Source organism: Macaca nemestrina, chromosome 5 (assembly GCF_043159975.1).
Source record: "Macaca nemestrina isolate mMacNem1 chromosome 5, mMacNem.hap1, whole genome shotgun sequence".
In the NCBI taxonomy this organism is placed as follows: Eukaryota; Metazoa; Chordata; class Mammalia; order Primates; family Cercopithecidae; genus Macaca; species Macaca nemestrina.
In genome coordinates this window covers 85,481,871-85,507,687 of record NC_092129.1, presented here as the reverse complement: position 1 = coordinate 85,507,687, position 25,817 = coordinate 85,481,871, and the positions used below count along the sequence as shown (strand labels likewise).

The 25,817-nt window shown below is 36.6% G+C and overlaps 1 protein-coding gene across 9 annotated transcripts in view; it reads right to left on the bottom strand.

Annotated features, from left to right (window-relative positions):
• LOC105499065 (activating signal cointegrator 1 complex subunit 3) overlaps positions 1-25,817 on the bottom strand; it is a 371,359-nt gene that overhangs the window by 293,734 nt on the left and 51,808 nt on the right. The window contains exon 1 of one of the 9 annotated variants that reach the window (XM_011771489.3): positions 16,917-16,978. The exons of the other annotated variants lie outside the window; for them this stretch is intronic. The gene's annotated coding sequence lies outside the window, so the exon portion shown is untranslated. Of the gene's footprint in view, positions 1-16,916; positions 16,979-25,817 lie in introns of those variants that run through there. 9 annotated transcript variants of the gene reach the window in all.

Here is a 25,817-nt window from a genome sequence, read left to right as displayed (position 1 = left end):
TTGATATGCCAGATTTTCATTGTAACTAAACTGAAAGAAACTACTGCTTGTCAAGTTTTAATTTAGCATCAAAAAAGAATATTAAAAATTATTTGAGAAGGCTTTTAAAATATTATTCTCTTTTCTAACTGCATATCTATGTGAGCCTGGATTCCCTTTGTATGCCTAAACCAAAAATATGTATGATAGCAGATTGATTACTGAAGCAGGTATGAGAATCTGCTTTCTATTAAACCAGACATTAAAAAGATTGCAAAAATTTAAAATAATGCTACTTTTCTTTCTACATTTTACAGTTTTGGAAAATATAGTTAATTTTCATTAAGCTGTTAACTTCTATTATTATTGTTATTTTAAAATGAATAAATATACGCAGTCATGTGTCACTTAATAACACCTATCCTGAGACATGAACCACTAGGTGATTCTGTGGGAACATCATAGGGTGTACTTATACAAACCTAGATGAGGCAGTATTCTACACAGCTAGACTATATGGTGTAGCCTATTTCTCTTAGGCTACCAACCTATACACCATGCTACTATACGGAATACTGGAGTCCACTGAAACACAATGGTAAGTGTTGGTGTGTATATGTAAACACAGACAAGATACAGTAAAAACTACTGTACAAAATATAAAAAGTGGTATAACTGTATACCTAAAGAGGAGACTGCAGGATTGGAAGTTGCTCTAGTTGAGTCAGTGAGTAATGAGTGAATGTGAAGGCCTAGGATGTTACTGTACTACCGTAGACTTTATAAACACTGTTCACTTTGGCTACACTACATTTGTTTTTTCAAAAAAAAAAAAAAAAATCTTCGATAATAAGTTGACCTTAGCTTACTGTAACTTTTTACTTCATAAACTTTACATTTAACTTTTTGACTCTTTTATAACAACACTTAGCTTAAAACACAAACACACTGTACAGCTGCACAAAAACATTGTCTTTATAACCTTATTCTATAAGCTTTTTCTATTTTTAAAATTTTCATTTTTTCAACTTGTTAATTAAAACCTCACACACAGAAACACATTAGCTTAGGCCTACACAAAGTGAGGATCATCAAGATGTCACTGGTGATAGAAATTTTTCAGTTCTATTATAATCTTACAGCACCACTGTTGTATATAGTCCGTCACTGATAAAAACATCCTTATGCAGCACATGACTGTACTTGAGTTTCTCAGTTTTAGTTTCTGGTATAGTGAATACCAATAGACATAAACCACATAAACAAAATCTTGTAGAGTACTCAATAACTTTTAAGAGCATAAAGAGGTTCTGAGATCATAAAGTTTGATAACTGATGGCCAAGATTACTATAAAACATTTTTAAATGGTCACACTCTACTTATCTTATACACACATTTCTATAGCGTTTTCATGCCATAGTACATTTGGAAAGTCACAATATTTATAAAGCATGTGAAGTAAACGGACAAGGCTACTCTGACCAAAAGAGACTAATTAAAAGCCTAAGTGATCCTTGGCCCAGACAACTGCCTTGAGGATTAGTTAATAAGAATAGTATCCCAGCCCACCTACAACCCATTATGTTATATGCCCTGGCACACCAGAAGGAAACCTCTACTATACTAACACACAAATCTGTTCATATAATACCATGGTTTAAAATCCTTCATAGCATTCTGATCCTTACAAGGTAAAATCCAAACCTCTAAGTACTCCCTCATGATTGATACCTCCCATTGGCTGGTCCCAATAAGCCTGTCTGGCATCACATTCTTGCTTTCCCCAACTCATAAGTCCTTATCATTGAATGACGCCAATCCATCTGCTACTCTGAAGGCATGCTCTTTCACATGCCCATGTGTCTCTACATGCTGGTCCTGCTAGGCAGAATTACCTCTCTAATTTCCTTAGCACAGTAACCTCTCCTTTTAGTCTTCAAAATCCAGCTCAAATAATAACTCTTCTCTAAGACTTTCTCTATCTTTACTATGTTTTATGGCAGTTAAACAGCATACAAAGCTTCCCCATTACTCTATGTCTTCCTTCAAGGAAACTTTACTCTTTGTTTCTCCAAGAGTTAAAATAGTGCAAGACAAATCACAAGTGCTGATTAATTAAGATGTATCAAAGACATGCTGTATTCATAACAGTATTTTCTTTCAAATTTTTAACCCTTAAATAAGTGTCATATTTTTTCAAAGGGAATCATTAGAAGCATATGTTTTATTTACTAGATTAAACTCTTTCTAAATAAAAGCAAATATTGTCTATAAAAATAATCTCAAAACAGAAAGAATCCTAAGTAAGTTCCTTTTGATAACACAAAAAAGTCTTTTGCCAAACTCCACCCAACACAGGATGAAGATTAAGTTTTTGTTGTTGTGTTGTTGTTGCTGTTTAATCTCCTTTAATTGCTGGTAGTCGCAAACACTTTAAGGCCCTCCTGCAACCTCAAAAATGGTTAACATATAACAAGTATAAGAGATGCCACTAAGTCTTCATTAAGATTCCTAAAAAACTGGTAATAAGAATTAACAGATCTGTGAAAAAATAAAAGCAAGCAAAGAGTCTAGACAAAATAATGTACACAAGATCCACGTTTGATCCTCCTTTCATCCTTCAGGCATGTGTAAAAGTACTGAAGATGTGACTGGGCGCGGTGGCAAGAGAAGGATTTTTGTCTATGTTTACCCCTTCCCATACTAAAGTCACCTAGAAACAGTGTCCAACAACGTAAATATTTCTGGAGTTGAATCAAAAAAATCACATAAGTGATGACCACAATGGAAATGAATGATAGGCCCATTTGTCCAACTCCAGTTTTTCCACACTTAATCTTGCACAGTCCGGCTCCTACTAGCATTAACTCTGTATTTAAAATAACATATATTAATTTTTATAAATGTTAACATTAAAGTGCTAAATTATAGCTCCAATAAGATCAAATATAGAAAAAAAAACCACAACTAAAGTTATCACCTCCTTTCTCAAATCTTCTTTCTCCATTCATCACCAATTCTGTTAATGATACAATAATCCCTCAGTGAAATGAAAGTTCAAAATATTCTGATCAGAATTTATTATTTCTTTCTAGTTACACTTAACATCAAATCATACTACAAGTGAAGTGATTGTTCTTATCAGAAAAGTAGAGAAACTTAAAAATATACAAAGGACAGTTTATAGAATGAAATTACAAATAGTCCTTATCAAAACACACTAAAAAACACTCAGGCTCCCTTGTTATATTAAAAAAAAAAAACCTTAAAATTATATTGATTTCTGTTTACCTTTCAGATTGCCAAAAATTCAAACATTCAACAGGGCATAAAGTTGAAGCCTAAGTACTCTATGAAAAACATCTAAGATTGTGGTGAACAACAACTAGAAAAAGATTCAAAGATTCAAGGACTAGGTTATACAGGAAGAGAGAACTGAGTAAAGAGACAACTGAGAAGAGCCCACTGGGTTCGGGATAAATGTCAACACTGACCTCTAAAATAATTCTTTCAAAGGGGCCACAAACTTATTGGATTAGTTTGTAGAGAAATTTATGTCCCCCCAAAATGTTGCAAATGATAGAGTAATAAGCTTGAGATTAGTAGTTTCAAATCTAGTTATAATCAGTAAAAGGAGAAAGGGCTCTGCCAAAACCATACCAGGGTAACAGAGGACATACCCAAAGATACATCTCCATAACAAACAACATCAGAAGCTTAATACTATGAAGTGAGAGGGGATGAAATCGTACTAAAATAATTTAGCAAAGTGACTAAAAAAAAAAAAAACCCCAAGCAGGCAACAATAACTAGCCCCAGTGGAATCATGGGACAAATATCCAGAGTATCCACAATATATTAACTGAAATGTTCATTTTCTAATGAAAAATTATAAGGAATATAAAGAAATGGAGAGGTATGATCCACATACTAGGGGGAAAAAAGCAAGCAACAGAAATTGCCTGTGAAGGTAACCACATGTCAAATTTAATAGAAAAATACTTCAAAGTAGGCATTGTAAATATGTTCAAAGAACTAACAAGAACCGTGATTAAAGAATTAAACAATGACCAAAGAAATAAACACAAGTCCAAATGAAAGAGGAAAGAAACTGAGATAGCATTTTTTTAAAAAATGAAAATTATGAAATTATACACTACAGTAACTGAAATTAAATATTAATTAGAAGGACTCAATAGTAGAGTCAAACTGCCAGAAGAAATAATCAGCAAACTAGAAGACAAATGGATATTATGACATTTGAAGAACAAAAACAAGGCCAGGAATGGCAGCTCCTATCTGTGATCCTATCACTTTGAGAGGCTGAGGAGGGAGGATTGCTTGAGGCCAGTAGTTAGAGATCAGCCTGGGCAACATAGCAAGACTCTGTCTCTTCAAAAAATAAAAGAATTAGCCAGGTGTGGTGGTGCATGCCTGTAGTCTTAGCTACTCGGAAAGCTGAGGCGGGAGGAATCCTTAAACTCAGGAGTTCAAGGCTGTCATGGGCTATGATCACACCACTGCTCTCCAGCCTGGACAAGAAAGCAAGACCCTGTCTCAAAATTGGATGGATGGATGGATGGATGGATGGATGGATGGACGGATAGATAGACAGAAAGACAGGTAGATGAAGAAAAAAAAAAACGAAGAAAAATTAAGAGACTCCGAAAAATGTGAAACACCACTAAGTGCACCGACATAACACATAATGAGCATACCCAAAGGAAAGAAAAGAGCAAAAAAATTTTGAAAAAACAATAGCTTAAAACTTCTGAAATTTATTGAAAAACACACATCCAGGAAGCTTAACAAATTCCAAGTATGATAAATACAAAGAGATCCACATACAGACACATAATAGTACAAATTATGAAAGTTACAAACAAGGAAAAAAAATCTTTAAAGCAGCAAGAGAAAAATAATTCATCACTTAAAAGGAAACACCAATAAACTAACTGCTGACTTCTCAGCAGAAACAATGAAGGCCAGAAATTATGCAATAACATATTCAAAGTACTATAAAATAAAATAAGATAAAAAAAACCCCCAAACCTATCAGCCAGAAATCCTATATCCAGCAAAACTGCCATTCAAAAGTGAAAGCAAAATAAGGATGTTCCCAGATAAAAAACTAAGAGATAAGCCAGGTACAGTGGTTCACACCTGTAATCCCAGTACTTTGGGAGGCAGAAGCAGGCGGATCACCTGAGGTTGGGAGTTCAAGACCAGCCTGACCAACATGGAGAAACCCTCTCTACTAAAAATACAAAAACTTTAGCCAGGCATGGTGGCGCATGCCTATAATCCCCCACACGGGAGGCTGAGGCAGGAAAAGCACTTGAACCTGGGGAGGTGGAGGTTGCAGTGAGCTGAGATCGCACCACTGTACTCCAGCCTGGGCAACAAGAGCGAAACTCCGTCTCAAAAAAAAAAAAAAAAAAAAAAAAAAAACACTAAGAGATTTTGTTGATAGCCGACTTACCTTACAAGAAACATTAAAGGAAGTTTTTGAGGTTAAAAGCAAGTAACTACAGATGATAATTCAAACTCACAAATTACATTACATATTACATAGGGTGTCTGTGTGTGTGTGTATGAGTGTATATATGTGTGTATAAGCAAAGTACTAAAATATATTAATTGAAAGTGAAAAGGAATACAGAATGGGGAGATGAAAGACAAATAATTCAACAATAACAGTTGGAGGGTGCAATATCACACTTTCAATATTGGATATAAAACCAAGCAGAAGATTACTAAGAAAATACAAGAATTTTTATCAGCTTAAGGAGCTTTGCGGCCACAACTATGGGGTTTTCTGAATATAGAATTGTGTTGTCTGAAACAGAGACAGACTGACTTCCTCTCTTCCTATTTGGATGCCTGATATTTCTTTCTCCTGCCTGATTGCTTGGGTAGATGTCCAATACTAATGCTGAATAGGTGAGAGCGGGCATCCTTGTCTTGTGCCTATTTTCAAGGGGAATGCTTCCAGATTTTGCCAGTTCGGTATGATCCTGGCTGTGGATCTGTCATAGACGGCTCTTACTATTTTGAGGTATGTTCCTTCAATACCTAGTTTATAGAGGGTTTTTAACATTAAGGAGGTTAAATTTCATCAAAAGCCTTTTCTACAACTATTGAGATAAGCATGTGGTTTTTGACTTTAGTTCTGTTTTTGTGATGAATCACATTTATTGATTTGCATATGCTGAACCAACCTTGCATCCCAGGGATAAAGCCTACTTGGTCGTGATGGATACATTTTTTGCTGTGTTGCTGCAATCAGTTTGCCAGTATTTTGTGGAGAATTTTTGCACGCCTGAAGAAAATGCCTGAAGTTTTCTTTTTTGTTGTTGTTGTGTCTCAGTCAGGTTTTGGTATCAGGATGATGTTGGCCTCATAGAATTAGTTAGGGAAGAGTCCCTCCTTCCCAGTTTCTTAGAATGGTTTTAATAGAAATGGTACCAGCTCTTCTTTGTACCTCCGGTAGAATTCAGCTGTGAAACCATCCAGTTCTGAGCTTTTTTTAGTTGTACAATATTTATCACTGATTCAATTTCAATGCTTATTATTGGTCTGTCTAGGGAATCAATGTCTTCCTGGTTCAGTCTTGGGAGGGTATATGTATCCAGGAATTTATCCCTTTCTTCTAAATTTTCTAGTTTATGTGCACAAAGGTGTTTATAGTATTCTCTGATGGTTGTTTGTATTTCTCTGGTGATATTCCCCTTATTCCTAATTGTATTTATTTGGATCTTCTCTCTTTTCATTAGTCTAGCTAGCAGTCTATTTTATTAATTTTTTCAAAAAATCAACTGGAATTGTTGATCATTTGAATAGTTTTTTGTGTCTCAACCTCCTTCAGTTTAGCTCTGACTTTGATTATTTCTAGCATTCTCCTAGCTTTGGGGTTGGTTTACTCTTGGTTCTCTAGTTCTTTTAGCTGTGATGTTAGGTTGTTAAATTGAGATCTTTCTAACTTTTTGATCAGGAAAGTCTCAGGATACAAAATAAATATACAAAAATAACCAGCATTTCTATACACCAACGACAGTCAAGCCAAGAGATAAATTGGGAATGCAATCCCACTCATAATTGCCAGAAAAATAAAATATCCAGAAATACAGCTAATGAGGGAGGTAAGAGATCTCTACAAGAGGAACTACAAAACACTGCTCAAATAAATCAGAGACAACACAAACAAATGGACAAACATTCCATGCTCATGGATAGGAAGAATCAATATCATTAAAATGGCCCTACTGCCAAAACAATTTATAGATTCAATGCTATTCTTAGCAAAGTATGAATCACATTCTTCGAAGAACTTAAAAAAAAAAAAAAAAAAAACTATTTTAAAATTCACATGAAACCAAAAAAGAGCTCAGATAGCCAAGACAATCCTATGCAGAAAGAACAAAGCTGAAGACATCATATTACCTGACTTCAAAGTATACCACATGGCTACCATAACCATGGTATTGGTACAAAAACTGATATACAGACAAATAGAACAGGTTAGAGAACCCAGAAACAGGCCCACACACCCACAAACATCTGATCTTTGACAAAGCTGACAAAAACAAGGAATGGGGGAAAGACTCCATATTCAATAAATGGTGCTAGAATAACTGACTACCCATAGGCAGAAGACTGAAAATGGAAGATTGAATCTTCCTTACACCATATAAAAAATTAACTAAAGATGGATTAAAGACTTAAATGTAAAACCTAAAACTATAAAAATCCTGGAAGACAACCTAGACAACACTATTCTGAACATAAGAATGAGCAAAGATTTCATGATAAAAATGACAAAAGCAATTGCAAAAATTGATAAATAAGAACTAATTAAAAGAAAGAGCTTCTGTACAGCAAAAGAAACTATCAACAGGGTAAACAGAATAAGAGAAAATATTTGCAAAACTATACATCCACCAAAGGTCTAATATCCAATATCTACAAGGAACTTAAATTAACAAGCAAAAGACAACCCCATTAAAAAGGGGGCAAAGGACATGACAGACACTTTCAAAACAAGATACACTGTGGCCAACAAGCATATGAAAAAAAGCTCAGCATCACTGATCATTAGAGAAATGCAAATCAAAACCACAATGAGATACCATCTCACATTAGTCAGAATGGCTGTTACTAAAAAGTCAAAAAATAACATGCTAGGGAGGTTATGGAGAAAAAGGTATACTTATACACTGCTGGCGGGAGTGTAAATTAGTTCAACCATTTGTGGAAAGCAGTGTGGCAATTCCTCAAAGAGCTAAAAAAAGAACTATCACTTGATCCAGCAATTCTACTACTGGGTATATACCCAAAAGAATATAAATCATTCTATTACAAAGACACATGCACACATATGCTCACTGCAGCACTATTCACAATAGCAAAGATATGGAGTCAACCTAAGTCCCATCACTGGTAGACTGGACAAAGAAAATGTGGTACATACACATTATGGAATACTATGCAGCCATAAAAAAAGAATGAGATTATCTTCTTCGCAGGAACATGAATAGTGCTGAAGGCCATTATCTGTAGCAAACTAGCACACCAACAGAAAATCAAATACTGCATGTTCTCACTTATAAGTGGGAGCTAATTGATGAGAACACATGAACACATAGAGAGGAACAACAGATACTGGGGCCTACCTGAGGGTAGAGGGTGGGAGGAAAGAGAGAATCTGGAGAAATAACTAATAAGTTCTAGGCTTATAACTTGGGTGACTAAATAATCTGTACAACAAACTCACATGACCTGAGTTTACCTATATAACAAACCTGCACATGTACTCCTGAACTTAAAATAAAAGTTAAGAAATATAAATAAAAATTTTAACAATTAAAAAAAAAGAAATACAGGATTGAGCTACACTATAAACCATCTAAACCTAACAGACATCTATAGAATACCTACCCATCAAAAGCAGAACATATACTCTTCTCCAGCACACATGAAACTTCTCCAGGATAGATCATATAGCTGGCTATAAAACAAACCTCAATAATTTTAAAGTATAGAAATAATACAAAGTATGTGTTCCAACTACAATAGAATGAAACTAGAAATCAGTAACCAAAAACATTAGAAAACGTACAAATATGTGCTAAATAAATAAAACAAAAAGAACTGAACCAAAAATTAATCAAAAGAGAAATCAGAAAACACATTGAGATGAATGAAAATAAAGATCCAACAGAGCAAAACTTATGAGATTCAGCTAAAGCAGTGAAAAGGGAAAAAATTATAGCTATAAATACATATAAAGAAAAAATAAGATCTCAAACCAGTAACCCATCAACCTTAAGACACTGGAAAAGGAAGAGCAAAATAAACCTAAAGCAAGCAGAAGGAAGGAAATAATAAAGTTCAGAGCAAAAAGTAAATGAAATCAAAACTAGAAAAACAATATAGAAAATAAAGGAAACCAAAGGTGTTCTTTGAAAAGATTAACAAAATGAACAAAACTTTAGCTAGATTGACCATGAACAAAAGAGAGAAGATGCAAATTAGTAGGATCATATATAAGTCAGGACATACTACTACGCTGAAAGAAGTAAAAAAGGTTCTATAGGAATGTTATAAACAATTGTATACCAATATATTAGATATACGAGATGAAAGGGAAAAATTCCTAGAAAGCTACACACTACCAAAACCAACCCAAGAAGTAATAGATAATCTGAACAGACCTATAACAAGTAAAAGATTGAATTACTAATCAAGAAACGGCGCACAAAGAAAAGCCCAGGTCCAGATGGCTTCACTGTTGAATTCCACTAAATATTTAAAGAAGTTAATACTAATTCCTCACGCTAGTTACAAAAAGAGAAGAAAACACTTCCCGATTCATTTTAGGAGGCCAATATTACTCTGACACCAAAACCAGATAAACACATCACCTGAAAACTATAGAGCAGTATCTCTTAGGAAAATGAACACAAAATTCCTCAATGAAATACAAGCAAACCGAAAGCAGCAATATAGAAAAAGAATTATAAACCATGATAGTGAGATTAATGTCAGGGATACAAGGTTGGTTCAGCATTAGAAAACCAACTGATAGACTACATCATATCAATAGAATTAAAAAAACAAATCACATGATCAGCTCAACAGATGCAGAAAAATGAACTAGAAAAAAATCCAATACTCTTTAATAATAAAAACATTCAACAAAGTAGCTCTTGAAGGGATCTTTCACAATGTGATCAAGGGTATCTATGAAAAATTCACAGCTGGCCAGGCACGGTGGCTTGTGCTTGTAATCCCAGCACTTTGGGAGGCCGAAGCAGATGGATCATGAGGTAAGGAGTTTGAGACCAGCCTGGCCAAGATGATGAAACCCCATCTCTACTAAAAACACCAAAAGTTAGCTGAGTGCAGTGCGGGCACCTGTAATCCCAGTTACTCAGGAGGTTGAGACAGGAGAACTGCTTGAACACGGGAGGCAAGGAGAAGGTTGCCGAGAGCCAAGATCGTGCCACTGCACTCTAGCCTAGGCGACAGGGCAAGACTCCGTCTCAAAAAAAGAAAAGAAGAAAAATCCGCAGCTAACATACACAGCAGCATTTCATAATTGTGAAAAACTATATACGTAACCCACTAAGATTAGAAATAAGAAAAACAAGTCTGCGCTCACCACTTCTATTCAACACTGTACTGTAGGTTCTAGGCAGGGCAGTTAGGCAAAAGCCAAAAAAAAAAAAAAGAAAAACATATATAAGGCATCTACATTAAAAAGCAGTAAAACTACATATAGAAAAAAACCATTAGAAGGGATAAACAAGTTAAGCAAGGGTTACAGGACAGAAGATCAATATACAAAAATCAATTATAGTTCTATAACTAGCAATGAAAAATCTGAAAATGAAATTAAGTAAAAAATTCCATTTACAAACCAACCCACATCCATAGACAGGATTAAGAAAATGTGACACATATACACCATGGAATATAAAAAAGGATGAATTCATATCCTTTGCAGGGACATGGATGAAGCTGGAAACCATCATTCTCAGCAAACTATGACAAGGACAGAAAACCAAACACCGCATGTTCTCACTCATAGGTGGGAATTGAATCAGTTGGACACAGGGTGGGGAACATCACATATAGGGACGTGTTGGGGGGTTGGAGGCTGGGGGAGGGATAGCATTAGGAGAAATACCTAATGTAAATGATGAGTTGATGGGTGCAGCAAACCAACATGGCACATGTATACCTATGTATCAAATCTGCACGTTGTGCACATGTACCCTAGAACTTAAAATATTTAAAAAAAATCCATTTACAATAGCATCAAAAACATTATGTATCAGTCAGGGTTCTCTAGAGGAACAGGACTAATAGGATAGACGTATACATGAAAGGGAGTTTTTTAAGGCATATCGACTCACATGAATGATCACAAGGTGAAGTCCCGAAACAGGCCATCTGCAAGCTGAGGAACAAGGAAGCCAGTCCGAGTCCCAAAACCTCAAAAGTAGGGAAGCTGACAGTGCAGCCTTCAATCTGTGGCAGAAGGCCCAGGAGCCCCCGGCAAGTCACTGGTGTAAGTCCAAGAGTCCAAAAGCTGAAGAACTTAAGAGTCCGATGTTCAAGGGCAGGAAGCATCCAGGAAGGGGGATGGGGGGAGATGAAGGCTGGAAACTCAGCCAGTCTAGTCTTTCCATATTCTCCTGCCTGCTTCATTCTAGCTGTGCTGGCAGCTGATTAGATTGCGCCCACCCAGACTGAGAGTGGGTCTACCTCTCCCAGTCCACTGAACTCAAATTCTAATCTCCTTTGGCAAATACCCTCACAGACACACCAGGAACAATATTTTGCATCCTTCAATCCAATCAAGTTGACACTCAATATTAACCATCATACATTACTGGGAAAAAAATCGAACAAAGGAAGTATAAGAGTTCTACACTGAAAACTTCAAATATTGCTGAAAGAAATTTTAAAAGATCTAGATAAATGGGAAAACAGTCATGTTGATGAATCAGAAGACAATTGCTAGGATCATAATAAACCCCAATTTGCTCTACAGATTAAAACCAGTTTCTATCAAAATCCCCGGTGACTTCTTTATAGAAATTAACAGGCTGATTCTAAAAATCAGATGGAATAGCAGAAAACCCAGAATAGTCAAAATAAACTTGAAGAGAACAAAGTTTAAGACTCACACTTTCATACTTCTAATTTACTACACAGCAACAGTAATTTAAAGAGTGTAGTACCAACATGAGGATACACAGACAGATCAACAGAGTAGAACTGAGAGTCCAGAAATAAACCCAAGCATCTATAGTCAACCAGTTTTTTAAAAGAATGCCAAGACTATTTAAAGGGAAAAGAAGAGACTTTTCAGTAAATGATGATGGGACAATTGGCTAGTGATGTACAAAAAATTAAGTTGTACCTTTACTTCATACCATATAAAAAATCAACTCAAATGAACAAATGACCTAAATGTAAGAGCTAAAATGGTAAAACTCTTAGAAAAAAACACAGGAATGAATCTTTATGGCTGTAGATGTGGTAAAGAATTCTTTTTCTTTTTTTTAAATTATACTTCAAGTTCTAGGGTACATGTGCATAACGTGCAGGCTTGTTACATATGTATACTTGTGCCATGTTGGTGTGCTGCAACCATCAACTTGTCAGCACCCATCAACTCGTCATTTACATCAGGTATAACTCCCAATGCAATCCCTCCACCCTCCCCCCCACCGTGATAGGCCCCGGTGTGTGATGTTCCGCTTCCCGAGTCTAAGTGATCTTATTGTTCAGTTCCCACCTATGAGTGAGAACATGTGGTGTTTGGTTTTCTGTTCTTGGAATAGTTTGCTGAGAATGATGGTTTCCAGCTGCATCGATGTCCCTACAAAGGACACAAACTCATCCTTTTTTATGGCTGCGTAGTATTCCATGGTGTATATGTGCCACATTTTCTTAATCCAGTCTGTCACTGATGGACATTTGGGTTGATTCCAAGTCTTTGCTATTGTGAATAGTGCCGCAATAAACATACGTGTGCATGTGTCTTTATAGCAGCATGATTTAGAATCCTTTGGGTATATACCCAGTAATGGGATGGCTGGGTCATATGGTACTTCCACTTCTAGATCCTTGAGAAATCACCATACTGTTTTCCATAATGGTTGAACCAGTTTACAATCCCACTAACAGTGTAAAAGTGTTCCTATTTCTCCACATCCTCTCCAGCACCTGTTGTTTTCTGACTTTTTAATGATCGCCATTCTAACTGGTGTGAGATGGTATCTCATTGTGGTTTTGATTTGCATTTCTCTGATGGCCAGTGATGATGAGCATTTTTTCATGTGTCTGTTCGCTGCATGAATGTCTTGTTTTGAGAAATGTCTGTTCATATCCTTTGTCCACTTTTTGATGGGGTTGTTTGTTTTTTTTCTTGTAAATTTGTTTGAGTTCTTTGTAGGTTCTGGATATTAACCCTTTGTCAGATGAGTAGATTGCAAAAATATTCTCCCATTCTGTAGGTTGCCTGTTCACTCTGATGGTAGTTTCTTTTGCTGTGCAGAAGCTCTTTAGTTTAATGAGATCCCATTTGTGAATTTTGGCTTTTGTTGCCGTTGCTTTTGGTGTTTTAGACATGAAGTCCTTGCCCATGCCTATGTCCTGAATGGTATTACCTAGGTTTTATTCTAGGGTTTTTATGGTATTAGGTCTAACATTAAGTCTCTAATCCATTTTGAATTAATTTTCATATAAGGAGTAAGGAAAGGATCCAGTTTCAGCTTTCTACTTAAGGCTAGCCAATTTTCCCAGCACCATTTATTAAATAGGGAATCCTTTCCCCATTTCTTGTTTTTGTCAGGTTTTTCAAAGATCAGATGGCTATAGATGTGTGGTATTATTTCTGAGGACTCTGTTCTGTTCCATTGGTCTATATCTCTGTTTTGGTACCAGTACCATGCTGTTTTGGTTACTGTAGCCTTGTAGTATAGTTTGAAGTCAGGTAGCGTGATGCCTCCAGCTTTATTCTTTTGACTTAGGATTGTCCTGGAAATGTGGGCTCTTTTTTGGTTCCATATGAACTTTAAAGCAGTTTTTTTTCCAATTCTGTGAAGAAACTCATTGGTAGCTTGATGGGGATGGCATTGAATCTATAAATTACCTTGGGCAGTATGGCCATTTTCACAATATTGATTCTTCCTATCCATGAGCATGGTATGTTCTTCCATTTGTTTGTGTCCTCTTTTATTTCACTGAGCAGTGGTTTGTAGTTCTCCTTGAAGAGGTCCTTTACATCCCTTGTCAGTTGGATTCCTAGGTAGTTTATTTTCTTTGAAGCAATTGTGAATGGAAGTTCATTCCTGATTTGGCTCTGTGTTTGTCTGTTACTGGTGTATAAGAATGCTTGTGATTTTTGCACATTAATTTTGTATCCTGAGACTTTGCTGAAGTTTCTTATCAGCTTAAAGAGATTTTGGGCTGAGACAATGGGGTTTTCTAAATACACAATCATGTCATCTGCAAACAGGGACAACTTGACTTCTTCTTTTCCTAACTGAATACCCTTTATTTCTTTCTCTTGACTGATTGCCCTAGCCAGAACTTCCAACACTATGTTGAATAGGAGTGGTGAGAGAGGGCATTCCTGTCTTGTGCCAGTTTTCAAAGGGAATTTTTCCAGTTTTTGCCCATTCAGTATGATATTGGCTGTCGGTTTGTCATAAATAGCTCTTATTATTTTGAGATACATTCCATCAATACCAAATTTATTGAGCATCTGAAATATGACATCAACAGAATGAGCAAAAAAAGAAAACAACTTAGATTTCATCAAAATAAAAAAACTATTTGTGCTTTAAAGAATACCAACATGAAAGTGAAAAGGTAACCCACAGAATAGGAAAAAATATTTGTAAATCGTGTGTCTCTCTGATAAGGGATGTGTATCCAAAATATACAATGAACTCTTACAACTCAATAATAAAAAGAAAACCCAATACAAAAATGAGCAAAGGATCAGAATTTCTGCATGGACTATACATAGATGACCAATAACCAGGATGATACTCAACATCATTAGACATCAGAGAAATGCAAATCAAAATCACAATGAGATACTACTTAACACCCATTAGAAAGACTATAAAAATGGAAAATAGCAAGTTTTGGCAAGAATGTGGAGAAAACAGTTTGCTGGTTCCTCAATAAGTTGTTTTGTTGTTGTTGTTTTGTTTTGTTTTTTAAGTTGGGGTCTTGATCTGTCACCCACGCTGGAGTACAGTGGTACAATCATGGCTCACTACAGCCTTGAATTCCTGGGCTCCTGCCTCAGCCTCCCGAGTAGCTGGGACTATAGGTGCAAACGAACACACTCAGCTAATTAATTTTTTTGTAGAGACAAGATCTCCCTAGGTTGCCCAGTTGAGTCTCAAACTCCTGGCCTCAAGCAACCCTCCTGTCTCAGCCTCACAAAGCACTAGGATTGTAGGCATGAGCCACCATGTCCAGCCTCAACAAATTAGACACAGAATCACTATATGACCCAACAATTCCCTCTAGGTATACGCCTAAGAGAACTGAAATATGTGTCCAATCAAAAACATGTGCACAAGTTTGGCTATTCATAATAACCAAAAAATAGAAACCCAAATGTTCATCAAATGAACTGATAAATGAAATGTGATATATGCACAAAATGGAATATTATTCAGCTATAAAAAAAAAATGAAGTAGTAGGCAGGGCGTGGTCATTCATGCCTGTAATCCCAGCACTTTGGGAGGCTGAGGTGGGTGGATCACAAGGTCAGGAGTTCGAGGTCAGCCTGGCTAACACGGTGAAACCCTGTCTCTACTAAAAATACAAAAGTTAGCCGGGCGTGGTGGTGCGACCCTGTAATCCCAGCTACTCAGGAAGCTGAGGTGAGGCAGGAGAACTGCTTGAACCCAGGAGGTAGAGGTTGTAGTGAGCCAAGATGGTGCCACTGCACCCCAGCCTGGACGATAGAGCGAGACTCTGATTCAAAAAACAAACAAACAAACAAACAAAAATGAAATAATAAACAACATGAATGAACTTTGAAAACGTTTTGCTAAGTAAAAAAACAGTCAAAAAAAACCATATTAGAGGATTCCATTTGTATAAAATGTCCAAAATGGAGAAATCTCCAGAGATCGAAAGTAGATAATTGGTTCACTAAGAGACGAGAGGGTAAGGAGAAGGAGAAGGAAAGATGGCAGTTAAAGGTCAAGGATTTCTTTTTGAGGTGACGAAAATGCTCTAAAATTGACTGTGGTAATGACTGCCCTCAGCTGTTAATATACTAAAAACAATCATTGATACACTTTATATGGATGTCTTATATGTTGTGTGAACTACGAATCAATTAAGCTACTATTTAAAGCTTACAAACCAAAATGACTTACAATAGAAAATGTAACAACAACAACAACAACAAAATGCCAGTCCCAGTGGCTTATGCCTGTAATTCCAACCCTTTGGGAGGCTGAGGCAGGCAGATCACTTGAGCTCAGGAGTTCGAGACCAACCTGGGCAAAAAAGTAAGACTCCATCTCGTCAAAAAATACAAAAATTAGCCAACCATGGTGGCGTATGCCTGTGATCCCAGCTACTCAGGAGGCTGAGGTGGGAGGATGGCTTGGGCCTGGGAGACAGTGGTTGCAGTGAACTGAGATTGCGTCACTGAAATCTAGCCTGGGCAACAGAGTTAGATCCTGTCTAAAAAAAAAAAAAAAAAAAAAAAAAAAAAAAAATTATATATAGTTTTCCCTAAAAGCATTTTGAATGAGTGTCTTGAATTGCCATTAGTGAGATATAAGCTGTGTGCTTAAGGTTAAGACCGGTATTAAAGAACCTTGAAAATTCAAATAGATAACTATAATACATACCTATACAGTTACTTTCTCTCACCTGATTTGAAACAAATAAGAAATGCTCTTTATATACAGCATGAACTCTCCTTTAAATCCCATCAACTCTCAAAAAATTTGTTAATTCTGAAAATGAAAATGAGACCATTTATTCCATAAGAAAATAATTTATCATGGCAGAGATACCCTTACATATCTTAACTATTCAAAGTTAATCCAAAATGCAATGTTCACACATAAGTTCTAGTTAGAAATATTTAGCCCAATACATACTTCTTGGAAACCACCGGGATATTTCGAAGATAACTTCTAGTGCAAAGTCCCAAGCATAGGATCACCACACAAAAAAGCATATTATTTTTTAAAAATAACACACCTAAGTCCTAGCAAAAGAGGCAAAAAGAGTGCTTTGCTCTTAATAGGACTTCCATAACCCCAAGATGAAAATCCCCATCAGAATTCTGAGATCAGCTGCCATTAGATTTAAAGAAATCCCAAAAACATGCTTCCCACAACATTTGCATTTTTCATCCAGATTGAAAGCAGGTGTCGTTCTCACTCAAGATTTGCACTACAAACTAATTTGGCACTCAGGGTGACTGTTCATAAAAGCACAGCTGTCTGGATCACTGCTCTACACACAGATACAAGTTTCTGAAGTTATCAAATTAAAAAAAAAAAAACAGTGAGGAAGAAGTTAGCTGCGGGTATAGAAACAGACTTCTACTAAAGAGATTTTTAAAATAAAACATGAACAAATGCAGCTCTCCAACAATGAAAAGGCAAGTTTCACTATTCTGGCAATAAACTATGGATGTGAGATTTAAGAGAGACAAGATAGGTATAGACGGGTAACATCCTTTTCCTGGTAGAAATTGTTAAAGTCATTATTATCTGTTAAGGTATTTTCCAACAGAAAAAGGTGCTTACAGTTATTCTTATTAATATAAAGCCTTATTCCTAAAATTAAATTTTAAGTAGTTCTTTCCAAAATTCATGAATAGAAACAGTCAAAAAATTAACCAAAAGACTCAGAGATGCCAAAAAAAAATTTGTTGAGTTGTTGAGATGCCAAAAAAAAATTATTTCCGGGCATGCACAAACTAAAACACCATTACTTCCTTTTTTCTTGACAATGCAACACATTTAATATATGAATGCAGCTTTGAATCTCTCAAGAAAGGTAATCCTCATTTTCCACATACACAGAATTATATCACTGTTATTCCAACAGGAGCAAAGCTATAGTGTATGTTAAATTCCCAATACAATATCAAATGAATCAAGATATCACCACAAATTCAAAATTAGAAGTAATGTTAAGCTTTTTAAATAATATACCATGGAAAATCACATTATAAATCATATAAAAACTGGCTTAAAAAAGATACTATAAGCCTAAATATGAACTGTAAACCTGAAAACTGGGTTATGCAGAGGTAAACTGAGGGTTTCTGAAACCACAGAATAAATATGACAAACGTAGTTAGATTATGGGTTTACTTAAAGATGCAGAAGCAAAATATTATATCCAAGTAAATCACAGTTCTTGCCATGTTATTGTGCTATTTGAACCCTGCTCCAACTAAAGTGTTGAAGAAATATTTAAGTAAGCACTAAAACAGGCTTTAAAGCAAATAAAACTTACAGAAGGTTTGTAAGTTCCATTCTGTTTCCATCTAGTGAATACTAGAGAATTCATCAAAAGTCAAAACTGAGTCTACTTGGAATTCCAAAAGTCCTCACTCAAAAGAGAAACCAACTATTTTCGACATAAATAGTCAACATTCTGAAAAATAGCTGATGATGCACAGTAGGCAGAATATCTTGATGTGAATGAGGCATCCTTATCATTTCTCAGTCTTTTGGCTAAGATCAAGAATCCTTTTGAATTAGAATATGGTCAGGCAGGTTATGGAATTAATGTCAATATTGAGATCAGCCACTAAAGTTGTTATTCAAGGATTGGTCATCACTCTCCCCTGCTTAATAATTTTATCAATGATATATAAACTAGGAGACATATTAAATAAAATAAATTAAGAGTATTAATATGGTACATAATAATATCAATATTTTCGAACTTTATATATAATCTGATATAATCATCTAAGAAGTATTAGAGGTAAACATAAAACTTCACAATTAGATTTAAAAACTCATGTGTACTGGGGAGAGGTTCCAAGATGGCTGAAGAGGAACAGTTCCAGTCTATAGTTCCCAGCGTGAGTGACCCAGAAGACGGGTGATGTCTGCATTTCCAAATGAGGTACCAGATACATCTCACTGGGGCTTGTTGGACAGTGGGTGCAGAACAGTGGGTGCAGCCTACGGACCATGAGCCAAAGCAGGGCAAGGCATTGCCTCACCTGGGAAGCACAAGGGCTCAGGGAATTCCCTTTCCTAGCCAAGGGAAGCCCTGACAGATGGCATCTGGAAAATCGGGTTACTCCCACCCTAATACTGCACTTTTCCAACGGTCTTAGCAAACAGCACACCAGGAGATTATATCCCACACCTGGCTCAGAGGGTCCCACGCCCACGGAGCCTCCCTCATTGCTAAAACACCAGTCTGAGATGGAACTGCAAGGCAGCAGCGAGGCTGCCAGAGGGGTGCCCACTTTTGGTGAGGCTTGAGTAGGTAAACAAAGTGGCCAGGAAGCATTCCTATACACCAATAACAGACAAAAGGAGAGCCAAATCATGAGTGAACTTCCATTCACAATTGCTTCAAAGAGAATAAACTACCTAGGAGTCCAACTTACAAGGGATATGAAGGACCTCTTCAAGGAGAATTACAAACCACTGCTCAATGAAATAAAAGAGTACACAAACAAATGGAAGAACATTCAATGCTCACTGATAGGAAGAATCAATATCATGAAAATGGCCATACTGCCCAAGGTAATTTATAGATTCAATGCCATCCCCATCAAGCTACCAATGACTTCCTTCACAGAATTGGAAAAAACTACTTTAAAGTTCATATGGAACCAAAAAAGAGCCCACACTGCCAAGACATTCCTAAGCCAAAAGAACAAAAGCTGGAGGCATCACGCTACCTGACTTCAAACTATACTACAAGGCTGCAGTAACCAAAACAGCATGGTACTGGTACCAAAACAGGGATATACACCAATGGAACAGAACAGAGCTCTCAGAACTAATACCACACATCTGCAACCATCTGATCTCTCAAAAATCTGACAAAAACAAGAAATGGGGGAAGGATTCCCTATTTATTAAATGGTGCTGGGAAAACTGGCTAGCCACATGTAGAAAGCTGAAACTGGATCCCTTCCTTACACCTTATACAAAATTTAATTCAAGATGGATTAAAGATTTAAATGTCAGACCTAAAACCATAAAAACCCGAGAAGAAAACCTAGGTAATACCATTTCGGACATAGGTATGGGCAAGGACTTCACGTCTAAAACACCGAAAGCAATGGCAACAAAAGCCCAAATTGACAAATGGGATCTAATTAAACCAAAGAGCTTCTGCACAGCAAAAGAAACTACCATCAGAGTGAACAGGCAACCTACAGAATGGGAGAAAAATTTTGCAATCTACCCATCTGACAAAGGGCTAATATCTAGAATCTACACAGAACGTAAACAAATTTACAAGAAAAAAATCAAACCAACCCCATCAAAAAGTGGGCAAAGGATAAGAACAGACACTTCTCAAAAGAAGACATGCAGCCAACAGACACATGAAAAAATGCTCATCATCACTCGCCATCAGAGAAATGTAAATCAAAACCAAGAGATACTATCTCACACCAGTTAGAATGGCGATCACTAAAAAGTCAGGAAACAACAGGTGCTGGAGAGGATGTGGAGAAATAGGAACACTTTTACACTGTTGGTGGGACTGTAAACTAGTTCAACCATTGTGAAATACAGTGTGGTGATTCCTCAAGGATCTAGAACTAGAAATACCATTTGACCCAGCCATCCCACTACTGGGTATATACACAAAGGATTATAAATCATGCTGCTACAAAGACACATGCACACGTATGTTTACTGCGGCACTATTCACAATAGTAAAGATTTAGAACCAACCCAAATATCCATCAATGATAGACTGGATTAAGAAAATGTGGCACATATACACCATGGAATACTATGCAGCCATAAAAAAAGGATGAGTTCATGTCCTTTGCAGGTTCATGGATGAAGCTGGAAACCATCTTTCTGAGCAAACTGTCATAAGGACAAAAAACCAAATACCGCATGTTCTCAATCATAGATGGGAATTAAATAATGAGAACACTTGGACTCAGGGTGGGAACACCACACATTGGGGCCTGTTGTTGGGTGGGGGGAGTGGGGAGGGATAGCATTAGGAGATATACCTAATGTAAATGATGAGTTAATGGGTGCAGCATACCAACATGGCACATGTATACATATAACAAACCTGCATACATACATGTAACAAACCTGCATGTTGTGCACATGTATCCTAGAACTTAAAGTATAATAATAAAACGAAAATAAATAATTTCCATAGTAAAAAAATAAATAAATAAAAAGTATGAACTGCATATACTCATGCTTCTCACTTATCACAGGGTAAATTTAAAACTGATTCATTAAAAAGTTGTCTTTTTCAAGAATTCAAAAGACAAAGAATTTTGAGAAATACTACATTTTTATTTAAGTTCCTTTTTTCTTTCTAATTCTACACTTTAACCTACTACTTTTCATAAGTAAATTGATAAAAAAGTTTTTTGGGGGGCTGATATATTAACTGTAGATTTTCTATGGAGTGAACATGGTTATATATAAATCTGAATTGTCCAACTACTTTGTTGGAACAGTTCCTACTGACTGGAACTGCTGGGGCGAAGCATATACAAAATCTACATTTTTAGTAAATTTCCTACAATCAATGTAAGCTTTTCCAGTGTTTGAATGTTTCCCATTTCCTAAAACTGCTCAAATATTAGATATCAGTATTTTAAATCACTGATAATGTAATGTTACAAAGAAACTGCTTTTTTCTTCTGTTAAAGTTAAGCTAGATAATCTTCGTATAGCCTTATTGGTTGTTATTTCATTTTCCTCTGTTCCTTTTATTTTCACTTCTCTTGTAATATTAGTCTCTTTGTTACTGATTTCTAAGAGCTCATTTCTGATTAAGGATGTGAAGATTTTATCAAGCATTGCAAATGAAATACCATGTTTATTCCTGTTTATTTTATTGTGGTGTTTTATTTTTTTGGTTGTACAGAAGTTATGTATTAAAATCTAATCCTGTTCTTTATGGCCAAAAATAAATAATAATAATAATAAAACTCATGTGTACTTGTAGAAGATGGAGAAAACTGGTACCACAAATACATTACATGAAAGCCGTGAAGGGTAAAGGATTAGTTTTTTTGTTTGTTTGTTGTTTTGCAAGCTCAATGTGAATAAAAAATTCAATAAAGGCTAGGAAAAAAATTAATATCTCAATAGCAATACAGTGTGTTAAACACTCCATGTGACATTCCAAAGGATGCTACAATGATTGAACCGTATTTATTGATTTTTGAGTTAAATTATAATCTATACTTTTTAAGAAGACTACAATGAAAAATTGAAATACATTCTGAAAAAAGTAACCAAGATAGTAAAGAGTCTGTTTATAGGATGTTTTTGAAGCTTGTCCAACCCATGACCTGCAGGCCGCATGTGGCCCAGGACAGTTTTGAATGTCCTAAATTCAAATTCATAAACTTTCTTAAAACACTATGAGATTCTTTTCAGATTTTTTTTATTATTATACTTTAAGTTGTAGGGTACATGTGCACAACGTGCAGGTTGGTTACATATGTATACATGTGCCATGTTGGTGTGCTGCACTCATTAACTCGTCATTTACATTAGGTATATCTCCTAATGCTATACCTCCCCCCTACTCCCTCCCCACAATAGGACCTGGTGTGTGATGCTCCCCTTCCTGTGTCCAAGTGATCTCATTGTTCAGTTCCCACCTATGAGTGAGAACATGCGGTATTTGGTTTTCTGTTCTTGTGATAATTTGCTGAGAATGATGGTTTCCAGCTGTATCCATGTCCCTACAAAGGACACGAACTCATCCTATTTTATGGCTGCATAGTATTCCATGGTGTATATGTGCCACATTTTCTTAATCCAGTCTGTCACTGATGGGCATTTAGGTTGATTCCAAGTCTTTGCTATTGTGAATAGTGCCGCAATAAACATATGTGTGCATGTGTCTTTATGGTAGCATAACTTATAATCCTTTGGGTATATACCCAGTAATGGGATGGCTGGGTCGAATGGCATTTCTAGTTCTAGATCCTTGAGGAATCGTCACACTGTTTCCCACAATGGTTGAACTAGTTTACAGTCCCACCAACAGTGTAAAAGTGTTCCTATTCCTCCACATCCTCTCCAGCACCTGTTGTTTCCTGACTTTTTAATGATCGCCATTCTAACTGGTGTGAGATGGTATCTCATTGTGGTTTTGATTTGCATTTCTCTGATGGCGAGTAATGATGCGTATTTTTTCATGTGTCTGTTGGCTGTATGAATGTCTTCTTGTGAGAAGTGTCTGTTCATATCCTTTGCCCACTTTTTGATGGGGTTGTTTGTTTTTTCTTGTAAATTTGATTGAGTTCTTTGTAGGTTCTGGATATTAGCCCTTTGTCAGATGAGTAGATTGCAAAAATTTTCTCCCATTCTGTAGGTTGCCTTTTCACTCTGAGTAGTTTCTTTTGCTCTGCAGAAGTTCTTTAGTTTAATGAGATCCCATTTGTCAATTTTGGCTTTTGTTGCCGTTGCTTTTGGTGTTTTAGACACGAAGTCCTTGCTCATGGCTATGTCCTGAATAGTATTACCTAGGTTTTCTTCTAGGGTTTTTATAGTCTTAGGTCTAACATTTAAGTCTCTAATCCATCTTGAATGGAACAGAACAGAGCCCTCAGAAATAATACCACACATCTACAGCCATCTGATCTTTGAAAAAACTGAGAAAAACAAGAAATAGGGAAAGGATTCCCTATTTAATAAATGGTGCTGGGAAAATTGGCTAGCCATAAGTAGAAAGCTGAAACTGGATCCTTTCCTTATTTCTTATACGAAGATTTTTTTTTTTCTTTAAGCTCATGGGCTAAAAATAGAGATAATGCCAAGTAATATTCTAGGAATGCTATTCAAGTTTTTTTTCCTGGGTAAAAATGCATCGACTTCTTACTACTACTCTTATAACTTGGTTTCTAATGATTCTTCATCTAAGTTCCTTTAGAAATATCCCTTTTACAGAGCCTCTTAAAAAATCTCACTCAGTCTGATGGACTTCCCTTTGTGGGTAACCCCACCTTTCTCTCTGGCTGCCCTTAACAGTTTTTCCATCATTTCACCTTAGGTGAATCTGACGAGTATGTATCTTGGGGTTGTTGTTCTCAAGGAGTATCTTTGTGGTGTTCTCTGTATTTCCTGAATTTGAATGTTGGCCTGTCTTGCTACATTGGGGAAGTTCTCCTGGATAATAACCTGAAGAGTGTTTTCCAACTTGGTTCCATTCTCCCCATCACTTTCAGGTACACCAATCAGACCTAGATTTGGTCTTTTCACATGGTCCCATATTTCCTGGAAGCTTTGTTTGTTCCTTTTCATTCTTTTTTCTCTAATCTTGTCTTCTCACTTTATTTCATTAAGTTGATCTTCAATCTCTGATATCCTTTCTTCTGCTTGATTGATTTGGCTATTGACACTTGTGCATTCGCAACTGAACACAGTATTGAAAATATAATTTGATCGCCCAGGCGCGGTGGCTCACGCCTGTAATCCCAGCACTTTGGGAGGCCGAGGCGGGCGGATCATGAAGTCAGGAGATCGAGAGCATCCTGGCTAACACGGTGAAACCCCGTCTCTGCTAAAAATACAAAAAATTAGCGGGCCGTGGTGGTGGGCAACTGTAGTCCCAGCTACTCAAGAGGCTGAGACAGGAGAATGGCGTGAACCCGGGAGGCAGAGCTTGCAGTGAGCCAAGATGGATCGCGCCACTGCACTCCAGCCTGGGCGATGAGCAAGACTCCGTCTCAAAAAAATATAGATAGATAGATAGATAGATAGATAGATAGATAGATAGATAAGATATAGATATAGATATAGATATAGATATAGATACGTAATTTGATCAGCACAGATCACAAAGATTATTACCAAGCTGGAACTAGTATTAAGCTTCTCTGAACATAGCACAAAATGGTAATGACAACAAAATGTAGACTACAAACTGAATATGCAGCCAAACAAAAGCCTTTGGTTTTAATTTTTTTTCCACATGAACTTCTGTTAGGCTAAAGTACAGACTGTACTTTTTTTGTTCATTTTTTGAGAGAGTCTTGCTCTGTCGCTCAGGCTAGAGTGCAGTGGCGTGATCTCGGCTCACTGCAACCTCTGCCTCTCAGGTTCAAGCAATTCTCCTGACTCAGCCTCCCAAGTAGCTAGGACTACAGGCGCCCACCATCGAGCCCAGCTAATTTTTTGTATTTTTGGTAGAGACGGGGTTTCACCATATTGGCCAGGCTGGTCTCAAACTCCTGACCTTGTGATCTGCCTGCCTCGGCCTCCCAAAGTACTGGGATTACAGGCGTGAGCTGCCGCGCCTGGCCAAACTTATATAGTATTTTTTAAGTCCAGAACTCCAAATGGATCCTTATACAGTTCACTTTCATACTGTTTCCTCATTGTAGTCTTTTGGAAGCTTTCTAAGTCCACATGACATCATCCACCATATCGGTAATACTATCAATGTTGAATCTGACTTGTCACAAGTTTTAGAATCACACCTTTATACAGATTACTAATTGAACTGCTGAGGACAGAACCAAATTAAAAAACTGCAAGATAAAGTATGAAGGTCTGCTCCCAAACTGGCAATAAATCAATATTCAGAGTAAGGTTTTTCAATAAA